The following is a 14,972-nucleotide window of genomic DNA, read 5'->3' as shown; positions in this document are numbered from 1 at the left end:
GTATGGGGGTATGGCCCCGGAGGCTCGGGGGGCGAGGGAGGGAGCCGAGTCCATCCTGAGCACACTGCTGAGCACATTTTTCCAGCTGAGCTCCTGCAGAGTGACTCTGCAGTCTGCAGGGCATGGCTGCGTGCTGGAAGGGATCTGCCGGCAGGAGGGAGGGCGCAGGGGGCTGCTTATCTCTTCTCCTTCTTTCCTGGCAGTCACTTGATTTCTTGACTTGCCTGCCGGATGCTCATGTGGAGGGAACAGGGGATTTTCAGGGCTAGATAAGTTAGGGTTTAAGTAAGTCTTGAAACACTGAGAAAAAGAGGTGAGTTTTTCCTGACTAAATATGTGGGGAAACAAGTATGAAATTGGAAAAGCCACAAAAATGAGGAAAGGGTAGAGTTTTGTTGATGGGAAAGTAAGACAAAAGGTGTGTGGGGAGATTGGTGTTTTACCTGCCTGGTAACCCGGAGGTGCTGCCAGAAAGTGGGTACATCACTAAATACTTAGTTTCTAAGCAGCTTATTTGTAATGTATTTTCAGCCTTCACACTAAATCATTCTGCTCTTATTATTCTTCCTTATTTTTTTGTGACTCTGCTTTTGAAAGCTTCTGGTCAATGATATAGACGAATGAGTCTCAATTTACCAAATATTAGTTACTGATGTATCTGGTTTGTGCATTTTCAGATGATGGAAGCTAGTGATGGACTAAAATAGTGAGAATAAGCAACAGTCAGAGTGTGATAAGCCAACATTCATTTCACTTCATACTACAGGAAATTAATTTCTTCAGATTCTCCAAGGTCAGAGCTTCCATTTTTTGTATTAAATTTTGGAAAAGAAGCAGAGTTTATTCCTGCAAGGCACTTAGGACTCTCACTACAGTAATTTTATACCTTTACTGTAGCCCTTCCAAGTCATCACAAAGTCCACATAGCTCAGAAGCAATGTCCCTCACAAAACAAGCCTGCTGAATGTATGGATTTGACCATAATAACAAATAGCAAATTCTTTTGGCCTCATCTAGCACAAAGAGAGACATTTAAAGGAGTGACTGAAGCGCTTCACTACCTGTGTACCTCCAGATGGGCTCGTGTTGGCAAGTCAGCTACAAGGCTGTGCAAGGGGGCAAGTAAAGGTAAAAACAGAGCAAAGAATTGAGTGTAGAGTGACACCAGTATGCCTCATGCTGGCTGTAGCAGCAGATAGTAAAATGTGGAGAAATTCATCCCCAAATTGTCCTAGGGAGGTTTTCCTCTGAGTGAAACAGAAGTGATAGGCTATCTGTGCATGAGATCCCACCCAACAAGACAGAAAAGGGACTCCTGGAGGTGACTTCACCATGTGCTCAGATGACAAAGCATGAGGCTTTGCTGGCTGTAATCATATTAAATATCACTTCCCATCTCCCAGCTAAACCTTGAGAGCAGGGGGGAATTCCTAATACGATCCAGCGCATCTTACGAGTGCTCAGAAATCCTCTGCTGCTGCAGAGGGTCTTGCACCGAGCTTTTGGCTTCCCAATCCCAGGTGAACTCTTGTAGCTCCTCTTCTTTTCATTGGAGTATGACAGATGGGACACTTGGGTGCCGTGCAGGGGATTTGCAGTGAGTGACCCATGGTTTTAAAACAAGAGATTAAACTTGTAAGTACAACTGTGAGGATGATTTGGAAGAGACGTGCCAGATGACAGACCAGCAACCCTCCTAACGTCACCTGGAGCTGACATCTGAGTTGGTGTAGGTAGCAGCAGAGAAGTGGAACCAAGCAAGGATGGAGTTTGGAGAGTGACTGGAAACGCTGTGTGTTTAAAAGCAACCAGATAACCTGGACCAGAGCAGGGGAACATCTCAGACTGTGAGTCTGATGATTTCTAATTCAGTTAAGGGATTTAATTATGTTGTCTTCACTGTGCTGCTTTGTGTATCCTACAGATCCCCTGTTTGGCCTTCTGCCTGCAGCACCGAGGTGAAGAACTCCTTGAAGTTTTCAATTCCTGGGGTTTTCACAGGGATTTATGGCATCCCTGCCTGACTTTATGGGGCAAACCCATGATACTGCTGCTTTTGAGGAGATGGGGGAGATCCTCTTTTCATGGAGAGGCTGGATTTCTGGCTACAGTAGTGGATTCTCTGTAGGGAGAAGGATCTCTCCTGCCCACTGCTTATTGAGCTGTCCTTAAACAAAACTTTGCTGTGGTGTCTGAGCCTGCCTGCTCTTGATGTGCTCACAGAAAAGCGCGTTGCAGCTCGGTGTGCGATAGCCCTGTCAGAAGGAAATGCCATCCTGTATTGGTTTCCACAGCGTGGGATCCCGTTGGCTTCTGGGCCACACCAAAATGGTTCCTGTGTTTCAACAAGTCTCCAAGATACGTGAATTTTGCTTGATCATGCCTGGAATTTTACTCCCCATTCAATATCCAGTAGCTTAAAGGAGGGTGAATGTGATCACTGGACACAGACCAATGTAGGGTTGCTCTTCTGGAAGGCTGCAGACTTCCAGCGGTGTCACTTCAGAGTTACTAATGATTAAAGGATGTGAGAGGCAGAGAGGCTTCCTGGGAACAGCAATCAAGCTCTTTTAAGGCGCCTTGTACTTTCTCTGCAGCTTTTTGTTGGGTGTGTGAATAGGAGAGTTAAGACTTGTGCTTGGAGCGACAGCACTTTGCTGCTTCTCTGTTTTGGAGATGGGGGGAGAAGGGGTTAATAGGAGGGAACAGCCAGTGTTTGTTCTCTCCAGTGCAAGCACTGATAAGTGGATGGGAGAAAAAACAGCAGTGACCTTACAGTTATTCCTTGTGTGCCTGCGCGTACGCGTGTGTTGGATTCACAGGACTGTCTGTTTGGAGAGCTCTCGTGTTTTCTGGTCAGGCTGACCAGATGCCTTCCCCAGAACCCTGTCGGCACCTCTGGTGCTTGGGCAAGAGACCTGGGCCCTCTTGCAGGTGGATCTCTGGAAGGTGCTTTTGCTGGGTGCAGCGCTGGTCCCACTGCTGAGTGTGTATTCAAGCCTGAGTCGCAGCTCTGCTTCCCTTCTGACCAGAAGAGACCGAACATAGGCGTTAAGGTACTAATGTAGTTCAGCGTGTGGTGTGAAGTTAAAGCTAGGGAGCTATCTTGGACAGATAGTGCTCTGATTTTGGACTAGGTGATTTGTTTTCCAGGGGTGTTCCTCTTGCAACTTGGTGATGCTGGAAGTCTTCATCGCTTGTCAAGCAGATGAAGTTAGCAGCTGAGCTTCACCAAAACCACAGTTGTTTGTACACTGAAAACCTATTTCAAGCATTTGTTTCCACGTGGTTTGTGGGAAATTGATGTTGGAGCTCACACTGGCTGCAGCTCTTCAGCCAGTGTATGTGATGAGGGTGTCTTGAGAAGGAACCAAGCCTCTCCTCCAGGTGGAGAGGAGAAAACCACTTACCCTGGGGTCCAGTGGTCTGGATGCCCTTGCAGACAAAATGATTTGGCAGCTGATAATGCTTCTGTGGCTTTTTATCTTTCTCTTGCACAGACCTTATTGGTGTCTTAGAACCCGACCATACCAGGTTAGGGTTGATGCATCTATTTCAAGCTTCAGCTTCTCTTTGAGGAAGTAAAGATACTTCTTATTACAGTGGCTGTTAAGAGGCATGAGAGGTGTTTGTCTGGACCTGGCAGCTTTGGGGAGGGTTGGGGAAGATCTGGGTGGCTTAGAGCTGGACCCTTCCCGAGCCTGCTCGGCAGGTAAAAAAGGAGGGGAGCAGGAAGCAAGCAAGATCTCATGAGGTACTTAATTGTCCATGCTAATCCTGGGGGTTTGGGGTTTCTTGCTTTGCTACTTTCTCCTAACAGACTTCACTCCCTTCTCTGCTGAGCATTGCTTTGAAGAGGCCTGTAACTGTCTCGGGAACCTGTGCAGGCACTGCCTTGGCCTCTGAGGGGGAGCTAGGGGATGGGTATTTGAGCTGAAACATTGCCCTGGGACAGAGAAGAGATCCACGCAGCACTGGTATCTTTACAGCAGACGCTGGACTCTGTAATTTGGACCTTTTCCCCGCCTGTGCTGTTTACACCGGGAGGGTTGCCATCGTAGCCAGAGGAGCAGAACTGAATCGTCCCTGCTGGGCAGCAGGTCAGGTTAGGAGGAGAGATCCCCATTGATCCTGCATCCACCGCGTTTCCCTTCCCTGTCCCTCTCCCGGGCAGCCAGCGCAGCCACTGCGACCGAGCCCTGGTCACGTCTCTGCCGCCGAGTCCCCGCGTGACCTTGGAGAGGTCGTTTTTGTGCTGACGTCCGAGTCTTTTGTCTGCAGAACGTGGAGGATGATTCAGTTACAACTTCAACCAGAACAAATCAGCTGGTGTCCTCCCCTAGCAGCAAAGAGCCCCGTGGCCGGGAGCCTGCTGTCGCGTATACCTGTGCGTGCAGAGGGGCAGCCCTCGCGCAGCACGCCGGTGCCGTGGTACCAGTCGGTGTGCTTTGGTGACTGGCAGTGCCATAAAGCACACTAAGGTTGTTTCCCCCCCACTTTGGAGAGCACAAGGGTAATTGCAGGTAGAGGGGAGCAGTGGGGCGCAGGGAGCTGGTTCCTCTGGCCTGGCCGTGCTCCCCTCTTGGCAATTACGCCTGTGGGTTGCTGTAATAACGAGTCAGCACTTCTCTTGCGTCAGGGCTCATGAGCTGCTCTTCAGCCGCGGCCTCGCAGGCCCAGCAAGGAAGAAGCAGTGTCTGTGGTGGAAAAGGGGGTGCTGGTGGTGGTGGAGGTCCCTTCTCGGCACGGAGAAGGCAGGTTTCCTGTGAGGGTGTTGGGACACAGAACTGAAGGACGGCTGGTGGAGGAGCTGGGTTGGCAATGTGCTTCTGCAGTGGAGGGGGGGGTGGGCTCATAAATGGGGTGGCCTTTCTGGACCTGTCCCAGATACCTGAATAGCAGCAGTGGCCAGATAGCCCCTGGGAAAGGGGGTATGTGTGTGGATGCATCAGCTTTTCTCTTTAAATGCCCCATTTTAGCATACGGCTCCTGCTGCGTATAAAAATACCATCAGGCAAAAAAATTGGGATTCTGTATCCACCACCTACAGTAAGGATGAGTGCCCTCGATTTAGTTATGTCTCCTGGGCTTTTTGTGCAGCAACTCTGGGTATTGCTGTGCCACGTCTGCACCCTCATGTGAGTGTCCTGAAGGGGATGCTCCGCGCCCATCCCGACATCCTGCCGGGTGCAGTACACAGCCTTGACCTCCTCCTGCTCATTCCTTCCTCCACCCCCATTTGCTGATAACGAGGAGATTTGTGAAACATGTTTTCCGCTGGGATTTTGTGGGCTGTATGGGTAATGTACAGAGCTGAGGAGGATGGTAAAGGGCTTGGGAAGTACCTGGCTTGGCAGAGACTGGTGTTAAAATGAAGAGCTGTTTCCTCTGGTGGTTATAATCCCTCTGTTCAGACACCATCTCTCTGGTTTGGAGCCTATACTGAGAAGCAAAGTGCCTGCATGCAAGAAGGGAAAGGAAATGTAAGACCACAGGGCCCAAATTTTGAGAGTCTTCCTTGCCTGCGTCGCCATATTAGTACTCACTCCCCTTATTGTTCCTCCCTCTTCCCCATTTGGCTGCCTGGGGCTATCTTGTATTGGCCCACTGGGGCAGCCTGGATTCGGCTGCAGCATCCTCCTCCTCCACAGCATCTGGCCTGCGTCGGGATACCAGGCATCGGGGTGCCTTGGGGTGGAAAAGCAGCGTGTGTGGTGGGAGGAATCAGTGGAGCTGGTTTGCTGGCTTCAGCTTCCCATGTTGAGACTTTGCTTGAGCAAAACCCCAGCTTGGTCTCTGTGGCTGGGTCCTTCATGTTTGATTTTTAACCTTGTGAGCTGACCTGGATGGCAGCCTCAGGCCTTGGAGAGCAGCCCTTTGCCCTGTGGGCCACACGTGTTTCTGCCTCCTTCCCTAGCATGGTTTCCTTGGGAAAGGAAAGCACTGCCTCATTTAGACTCCTCTTGGGCACCGCAGGTGCTGCTCTCAATTGGCAGGCTAATTTCTAATCTAGTCTCTTGTGCTTGCACGGGAAGAAGGTGTCCCAAAGGGTCGTTGTGCCTGGCAGTCCGTGACCAGCCCTGCCTCATCTGTGTCCTCTCAGCATCCCTGTTTGTCAGAAGAGTAAGTCCTGCAAACAGATTGCTTGTTCTCAGCAGTGGGGAAAGCTGCCTGCAAGCCCAGCACTCTGGGTCTCTGCTCTGGAGAGCTTGGGATCAAATCCTTACTCATTATAGGTGTGATGAGTTGGACAAGCTCAGTATCTCCAAGACAAGAGGGCTGAGAACTGGAGGCAGATGTCCTTCCTTGACAAGAGCTGCGCTGGCAAACCCTGGAGGTGAATGTGAGCAATATTTGCCCGTGGCCATCATGCATGGTCCTTGCTTTGTACTGACCTAAGCCCCTGAGGAGTTTCCACTATTTTCTAGGGAATATGGTGGCAAATGTGCTATCATTTTGTTGTGGCTGAGCTGGAGAGAAGCCAGGTGATCCTTGCTGTGTATTTGAAGAGCTGGTTGGGCAGCTAGCAGGAGTGTAAACTTGAGAATCTGGGGGGTATAACAAGGGAATGGTTGCCAAGACCTATAGTTCTTGGCGGGCACAAAGGAATTCCTGTTGTCAGTCACTGTATTATTATGACTTGATTTTGGGGGTTTTGTGCAGGAGTTGCCCAAGTAGGGAAATGCAGAAATTGCCTCTTGTTTAGGACCTGTTAGATCGAATACAGGGTGTTTGTACTCACTGTTGTAGGAGCTTGACCTCTTCAGCATCCATCACAGAAATACAACGTGTTTAGCTGTGCTTGGGTGGGGGATTGCAGTAGAACATGCAGTCTGCAAAGGATCCAGACTGGTGCTTGGGTGTTTTTCTGGATGTGTTGGATTTTCCCTGCGATTGCACCTTCAGCATGGCCACAGACCATAACCTTGTATAATGGCAGAGGGAGTCTTGATTACTTTTTTGTGTGTCCATTTGCTTTTGCTGCTCATAGGTGGGATGAAAGCATCCCCACCTGAGGATGCCCTGAACACAGTGCACTGTCAAAGGTGGAGAAATAAGAGTTGTTTTGGTAGAGGCGTGTTTTTGCTGTTCCTGTATTGGCTGAGCCCAGGCCAGAGAGCACTGCCCTGTCCAAGGGGTAGGCCTTGCTGCAACTCTTGTGACTTTCCAGATGAATGTGTGTTTTGGGCAGCTGATAAGCCTGAGCCAGGGGCCTGCCCCTGTCCTAGGAGGACCTTGCCTTGCTGGCAGCCTCCCTTCCCCTCCTCTTCCAAGTTTCTTGAAGAAAACATAGTGTATTGCTCTCTCAAAAGTGCTGTTTTCGTAGCTTCTGGGGGAGCCTTTCTCAACAGCATTTCTCCATGTATGATGTCCTGTGTGCTCCTCAAAAGGAAGAATCTTCCCAGCTATGTCGCAAGAATATTCCCAGCAATAAACAGGGTCCATCAGGAAAAGGACCCGCACTTCTAAATGGAAAGAACGTGGGGGAGTGGGAAGGTTGAGTAATCTGTTCAGGATCCCTTCTAGACTCCAGCAATGGGTTGTGCTTGCTGGTAGAGCCACCTGAGATAGGAAGGGCAAGGGGAAGGTGTTCCCTGGGCTGATGTGCTGAGGAGCAGGATGGGTTTGTGCTTCTATTCTCTGGTACAGGAGCTGTGCTGGAGCTGGGCACAGTTGTTGATGTCCCTTGTGGCTGCAAAAACCAAGAACCATCAGGAAAATGCTTGTTTTGCTTTTGCTTTAGCTGCCACCTCTGCTCCCTGGCTGGTCACCACGTTGGATACTCTCTGTGCAGCTTTCCATTTGATGATGCTGGCCAGGGGAGCATGGGGGTGCCACCAGGTAGCTCATTGTGTGGATATTTGGACATCTCAACGAGCTGTTTATTGCTCACTGCTGTCTGTTAGAAGCCAGCATAGAAAGTTATTTATAAGAGCAATACATCCAGGTAAACACAGCCTCCTTCAAAATCTGTCTCCCAACAAGTGGTTGAATTGAGATGGGTTCCAAGCTGGATTGTTGTTTAACTTAGGATACTAAGAAAATACTTCCTCTGTTTAGCTACAGCAAACAAATCAAGGAAGGAGGGACCTTTGAAATGGTTCACACTCCAGCTGCAACCAGGACTGATTTTTCTCTCTCTTTTTTTTACAGATATATTTCCAGCTGACGGCCAGTCTGGTATGTATTAATTGCACATGGAGCTCTTCAAACCTCCTTCTGCCCTCCACTTCTCTTCCTGCAGAGTCAGCGCTCTCCAGATTTAGAAGAGTGGTACAAGGATATGCAACAGGCAGTAATTTAAAAAAAACAAACCCAAAAAATCCAACCTTCCTCCTCAAAAAAAACCTCCTCCAAACCAAAAAAAAAGGTCCCTTTAATATTTGGCCATTCCTGTGTGGCAGTGACGTGGTTGATGCCTTCCTGTAGTGATTGACTATAACTGCTGAAGGTTACTGTCATCCCATGCTTTGTAGCGTGGCAAATTTGGGTGTCCAGGGTGAAAGAGCTTTGGAACTTGTCAGTCTTGATCATCACACATAACTGAGAACAGTGACATGTCAAGATGCAGATGGAACTCAGAATTGCTGCTGTTTGTATGTTTGTTATATACAGCTTGATGTGTCCATGAAGATGTGTATTTGAATTTGCAATCCTTTGAAAAGATGCAGACTTCCCCTTTGGCTTGTTCAGTCTGTGTGTTGCTGCTGAGCATCACTGTTAATGACAGCTGAGATACACACTGCATTGCCATCAGTGCAGGATGAAACCTTCCTGGGCCCAGTAGTGCATGCAGCCTGGCTAGGAGGGACCCTGCACAAATGGATTGAGGTTTTAGGTAGGGCAGGGAGGCCACTCTGGATGGAGGTCCCAAATTAGGGGATGTAGTTTTTAAAAGCAGGTAGAGGTGGTCTCGATTTCTTGCCTTTCCCAAACTGCTGTGAGCTCTTCATCCAAGTTGATGTTGTTAACATGCCAACGCTGAAGGAAGGGTTTATGTTTTACCCAGGGATCAGTCAGTAAGATCCTGTTGTAGTGTCTGGTGGGGATGTCCCAGAGCAAAGGCTCTGGGAGTGGAGGTCAGTGCTTGGCTTGGACATGTCAGTGTGTCCACCTCCTGCCTGCATCTTTGGCTTTGTATGGGATCACATTTCCCCAGCTCACGTGATAGTGCTGCTGATTGAGGCATCGCATGATCAGGATTTGGAGGTTTGGAAATTGGTTCTCATGTCTTAAAGCTGATTTCAGTAAAAATAATTCACTGGTTTTGAGCAGTCTGGTTAACACTATAGACAAGGTAATTTGGATCTATGAACTGAACAGAGGGCTCAAAGCTGTGTGTATTTATGTGTTTCCAGAGCTCTAGCCCGCTAACAAGGCCATGGTGTGTAACTGGGTGCACTGGAGTGTTACAGAAGATGCCTCTAAGTGTTAGAGGAGTAACCCCAGTAGTAACCCAACCCATTCATAAGTCATGATTTTCTTGCTCTCAGAGCATGTGTGAGAGTGAAATACTAACTGGTTTTAAGAAGCAAAGGTATATTCCCATGTGTCTAGTTCCTAAGAAGCTTTTCTCCACCCTGCTGAAGATCCGCCTTCGTTGGGTGTTGGGTTTTGTGCTGCACACTCCGAGGTGCCTTTTGGTTGGCACAACTCCTTCCTTTGCTCTCCAGCTGGTTGGGGACCTTCACTGCCTCCAGGGTGGGGCATGAGTGTGTGTTTGCAGCAGATAACAGCGTTTCAGTAAGTGCATGTTGCATGGCAGTAGTGTTGCAGAAAACATTACCTGTGGAGCCTGGGTTTGGGGTGGGTTTTTTTTGACAATTCTGTATTTTTAAGGAGATAAGTGAAAGCTTAAACAGGATTCCTTTTAATGGTTGCTTTGCGGGGCGCTGCACAGTCCTTTCTTATGCTTTCTCCATAAAAGCTGGTGCCATGCTTTTTCTTCCCATGCACTAAGCTTATCTGGAAGCCCTGATATCTCAAAACACAGCGAAGTGTGAAGGCAGCAGGGTTGCCTGGAGCATACCTGCTCCGAGCATCAGAGGAGTTGTGCGCTCCTGAGGCTGTTGGCTTTGACTCCCTTTCATTGCTGAGGTTGTTTAATGAATTAATTCGCTCAAGTCTGTTTCTGCAGATCACCAGGCCTTCATATCTATGTCTGTGCCTACTTCTTAAGGTTAATCTTGTATGGCCAGGTGGGTCTGTATGGCCGGTTTTGCCTCTTGGTGAGGAGTCCATTGTCCTTCCGCCCAAGTGTAGTGACTGAGGGTGCTGAGCTGTGGTAACAGAGTTGGGACTTGCATAGGTGGGGAGCCTGAGCCAAAACTCAGCCATTTTGTAGGCACAGTATCTGTAGCGTGCCCCAAAGCATGTTCCTGCTTGTTAGTGTATGGATGCTGGAGGCGTTCTGCCCTCAGCCTGGTGTCACGAGCCAGTGCTGTGGAGGTGGAAGGGCACCAGTGTTTGCATCCCAGTTACCTAACAGCACTTGGAAATAAAGCTGCTCTCAGAGAGGCGACTGACTTCCCTTCTGTCTAGCCTAGCAGTTCCTTGGTCCCCTCCTCTCCCACATCCAGCAGTGTGGTGGCAGAGCAGAGGGATGGACTCTCTTAGAGGAGGACTGTGAGGGCACGGCTCCGCCTGGACCTCTGCGCATGTGTTGGATGCAAATATTAAGCCCTGTGTGAGGCTGTTGATGCTCTCCCGGTGCTCTCTGCTTTCCAGGACTTGCTGCCACTTGGTGTGGTGAAGTTTGCTGCCTGCAATTTAAGGAAATACTTTGCTTGCTTTAAATGGGTCTCCTGCTAGCCTCAAGTACTGTTCCTGTGCCCTCCTAGTGTCCTGCGCTGCAGCCAGCCCTCCTCAGTGGCCTTTTTAGCCTCACCTCTTCAGGGGCTGCCTCTGGGCAGTTTAATTGCTTTTCTCTGTGCGTCTGTATCACTGCTGTGCCCTTGTTGAAATGCAGAGACCAGAGCTGACAGCAGGGTGCAGTTGTGGATGCACTGGTGTTCCACAGAGCAGCAAGTGATGCTTTCTCTTTGGAGAATTGTCAGCAGTGACCAAGGTCTTCCTTGAGTTAGAAATGCCACTTTGAATTGAATGCTGTGAAGTTTTCCATACAGAGATGTGGGTGATGCTGCCACTGCAAGGAAGTGGTTTTTAATCCAAAAATAGATCCTGAAATTAGGAGAGAAAGTTCTGTGTTGCACTCCTGTATCTGGGTACTCCTGATCCCTTTGGGAAGGCTCACTCTGATTAGGGTGTTTTTACTGTTTCATGCTGTGTATTGAGGCAGGGGAGGCAGCCACCTACAGCACAGGAATTAGCTGGGTTGGAGAGAGTGGTTTATGCAGCAGGATCCATGTGATTGTGCACCCAGGAAGGAAGTTGGCAGCATTTGTGGTATCCAAGTTGTTTAGAAAAATGTTGAATTTCGCTGTGTCTGCCTTAAGGTGGGCAGCATAAAGTGATGATGCTGTATCTTGTGCTCAGAGAACATGTCCTGAAATCAGCTCAGCTGAGGTACAGTGATGCTTAAGTAGCAGAAAAGGAGCCTTCCTGTCTGCTCTCAGGCTGTGAGGATGTTTGGCTGCTGTGCTGGTGTCACTGTTTTAGTGCTCTGGATTCACCTACGGGGGGAAGCCCCCGTACCTGTGCTTAGTTTAATCCAGGTGGTTATGGGACTGTAGGATTTCTTCAGCTCATATCTGGAGATGCCCTGCTTAGCGGGTGACCTTGGCCTGGCCTCCCTAAATTCCTGGGAATGTTTGCAACACCAAATCACTATTGCTTTCCCCTGTCCCAAGAGATGGGGCTGGATTTCTGCCTGCTGCTGCTCAGTTCTCTGCATTATGCACAGTCGTGGAGGCAGGTTTGCAGCTGACCTGGTGCAGGATTCAAGGGTGAGGTGTAGCTGTTGCTTTGTCGATGGCCACTGCATAGGGGACACCCTGGCCATGCAGAGATCCCTCTGCAGAAGGAACCCAAGTCAGGTACAGGAATCACATTGGGAAGAACTAGGAATGATGTTGTTTAAATTACATTACATTTCTAGAAGCCCAGGCTCTGTCTGCTTGGAGATGCCAGGTTTTCCAGAAGCACATTTGCACCTTTGCCTCATACGACCCCTCTCCCCTCCAGTGGCACAGGCAGCGGGAGCTTCGCAGACTTCTCCGTGCGAACGCTCAGCGGGAGAGACTCGTGGCAGGCGCTTGGCTCTCAATTCCCATCTCTTCAATGTGAAGTATTTACAGTGAGACGAACCAGATGCTTCCCAGGAAGGGTTTTGTCAGCATCCAAGTCCCCAGATGCAGCTGCAGAAGAGGCTGACGGCCATTAAAGGGATCACGGCGCCGGCTTCGGCAGTGACGTGGTGGCCTCTTCTCACTGATGCTACTGGCACCGCTGGTTGTGCTGTCTCATCGGCCACAGTGGGATGCAGGCAGAGAGCACCCCTCTGCTGATGACAGGAGATTAATGATGTCTGGTCCTCATGGGGTTTTTTTCCTTCTCTTTTGAAGCTCTTCCACTGCAGTGAGAGGGGCAGTGGGTGATGTGCTTGGCTTTTGTTACTGCACACTTCTTCTTCTAGGACCATCTCTCTGCAGCAGTGGCATGTGTGTGACCACTGCATGACTGCTTTTGCTCCCTCTCTGTTCTCAGCATGGCCATGTCTGCCTCATTTGCCTAGTCACCCTGTGGAGAGAGCGGTGAGCTGATCCAGGCAAGGGAAACTTCCATCCACAGCCATGAGTATGCAGAGGCCAGCAGCTGAAGCATCACTGCTGAGTGCTACCCTGGAGCTGGTCACACTGGTCAGGTTCCCATTGTGCCTCCCACTTTGAAGATAAGGTCCAGGACCTTGGACTGGGTTCTGTTTGTTGCTCTTGGTGCTTAGCAGCATTTGCTGCTGACAAGGTGACCCACTGTGCAGCACTGAGGATGAGAGGGAAGATCCCTCTGGTCCAGGCTGCATACTATCCTGTCCCCCCTAGGGCAGCCCATGTATGTGCATGCACATCGGGCTCACTCTGTGCCGGGTGTTCCAATCTCAGTCCTGGCTGCATGAGGGACTTCCTGGGTGCCATGGAGGTAGGATCTGTGCAGGTGGCAGGTCAGCTCACCCAAGGCGGGGTAAGGGAGGAGCGGGCTCGCTAGGTCATCGTTTTTCCAACTAAATATAGTTGCCCGTGCTTTCATAAGGCCAGGATTTCTGCAACACGTGACTGCCTTATCCCTCTGGCCCTCTGGAGTAGGGGATCATGTGTCTGAATGGGTAGTAATTAGCTGTTAACTAGCTTTTCATTAGAGCCTGGCAGAGCCCTGCAGCAGAGGTGAGCAGGAGTGGAGGAGACTCTGGTCCCTCCTAGAGGGTGGACACCCCCCTTTAATTTGCAAAGCAGCTGCCCCCAAAGGTGAGTGGTTTGGGTGGTTTTGCTGTGTTTTCTAAGGAGTCTCAGTCCTGCCATGCCTTGCGTGTCTGTCTTTGCTGTCCTGTCGTTCCTGCTCCTGTCACCTCCCTCTTCCCCACCACTGCTTTTCTGTTTTGTAGGTCATGAACTACCAGCTGGTCTCTGAGCTGGCTTGGTTGGAGGAGAGCCTGACCCTCCGGCTCCTCCACAGTTTGACATGCCCCGGGCCCCTGCAGCCTTGCCTGGGGTGCCCTCCTCTCCCAATGCCGATGCGTCCTTGCTGTGCCTTGTTGCCCTGAGCAGCAGCTGGATCAGCTCATGCCTTTCCTCAGGCCCCCATAATGGACTGACTTGGTGTTTGCCTGGGAGTGCTTCTGACTTTTCCACCCCTTCTCCGTGAACCATTTAACCCAACAGAGTGTTTGCAGGAGGCTCAGAGGCTTTTCTCTCTTCCGTCATGGCAGAGGGATTGCTGGCTAAATGTTCTGCTGGCTGGAGACTTGTCTGCACCGGGCAAGCTGAGTCAGGCACTGGTGCTGGTGTAGCCTCTCCTGCAGGGTGGTGGGTGCCCTTCCTTGGAAAACTGGGGGTTGGGGGTTCCTGGGCTCTTCCATTCCGCATGAGCCCGGCATCTCCGGGATCGGTGTGGTGATGTGAGCGTGGATCATGTGTCTAAAGTTTCCTAGAAACCCTCTTCAGGGAAGAGCCTCGCTTGAAAAGGCAGTGGAAAGATGTCACTCACCCTAGAGAGAGTTCATTTGCTACCTTTAATAGCAGCTCTCTGTGCCAGGCAGAATCCACAGTGCCCTTGCTGCCACTGTTAACAGGAGAAATGCCTCTCAGCACTTCTTAACGCGCTCCTTCTGCAGTGTATCTTGGCCACAAGTTGAAGGGTTTCTGTTTTGGACTGGGAGGCTGCAGGGAGGGCAGTTATTCATCTTTGGTAAGTCCAGACCTTTCCTGCCCCTCATTCTCCCTGGAAATAAAAGTCAGACCCTGCAGATAACTTTTGTGTGCAGAGCTAAACGCGTTTAAAAAGCAGTGCTGTTGATCAGCTCCCTGTGAGCAGGGCTGTTAGATACGATGCCTCTGCTCGCTCGGAAGGCTGGTGCTGCCTGTAGTGTGCTGTCAGCAGAGAGACAGGCTCTGCAAGAGTCTCGAGCTGCTTTACCTCCCCCTGCTCCGGGGCTGTCTCAGGAGTATCAGCTGAGGGATGTGAGGGCTTGGAGAGCTGGGAACAGAACCCATGTGCCCACACTCCAGCCTGTGACGGTGCCTGACACGCGGTATTGAACCTGTGCGTACCCGCGACCTCTTCCCATGCGGTTTTCCAGGGCAGACTCCGGAGCCCGCGAGGACACCCAGGTGGGAGGGAGCGTTCTCATGCTCTCTGCGGAGCTGTCAGATGCCCTTTTTGAAGTTATTTTTAGCGGGTGATCTTTGCAGCAGTTGCAGAGCTTACATTGCAGAGAAGTGTAGGCAGCTCCCTGCTTCCTCTGCTGTTACAGTAGGGCTTGGAAGGTGGAGCTGTCTGATGAGGAGCTGCAGAAAAATCGC

At 50.3% G+C, this 14,972-nt stretch overlaps 1 protein-coding gene across 1 annotated transcript in view; it reads left to right on the top strand.

Moving 5' to 3' along the window:
- Positions 1–8,155: 8,155 nt before the first annotated feature.
- LARP1 (La ribonucleoprotein domain family, member 1) overlaps positions 8,156–14,972 on the top strand; it is a gene marked incomplete at its 3' end in the record, with an annotated part of 23,797 nt that continues 16,980 nt past the window's right edge. The window contains exon 1 of the mRNA XM_010021965.1: positions 8,156–8,181. The remainder of the gene's footprint in view (positions 8,182–14,972) is intronic.

Source organism: Nestor notabilis, unplaced genomic scaffold, assembly GCF_000696875.1.
Source record: "Nestor notabilis isolate BGI_N333 unplaced genomic scaffold, ASM69687v1 scaffold18239, whole genome shotgun sequence".
Lineage (NCBI taxonomy): Eukaryota > Metazoa > Chordata > Aves > Psittaciformes > Psittacidae > Nestor > Nestor notabilis.
The sequence above is the reverse complement of the archived record's forward strand: the minus strand, read 5'-3'. Positions and strand labels throughout refer to the sequence as shown.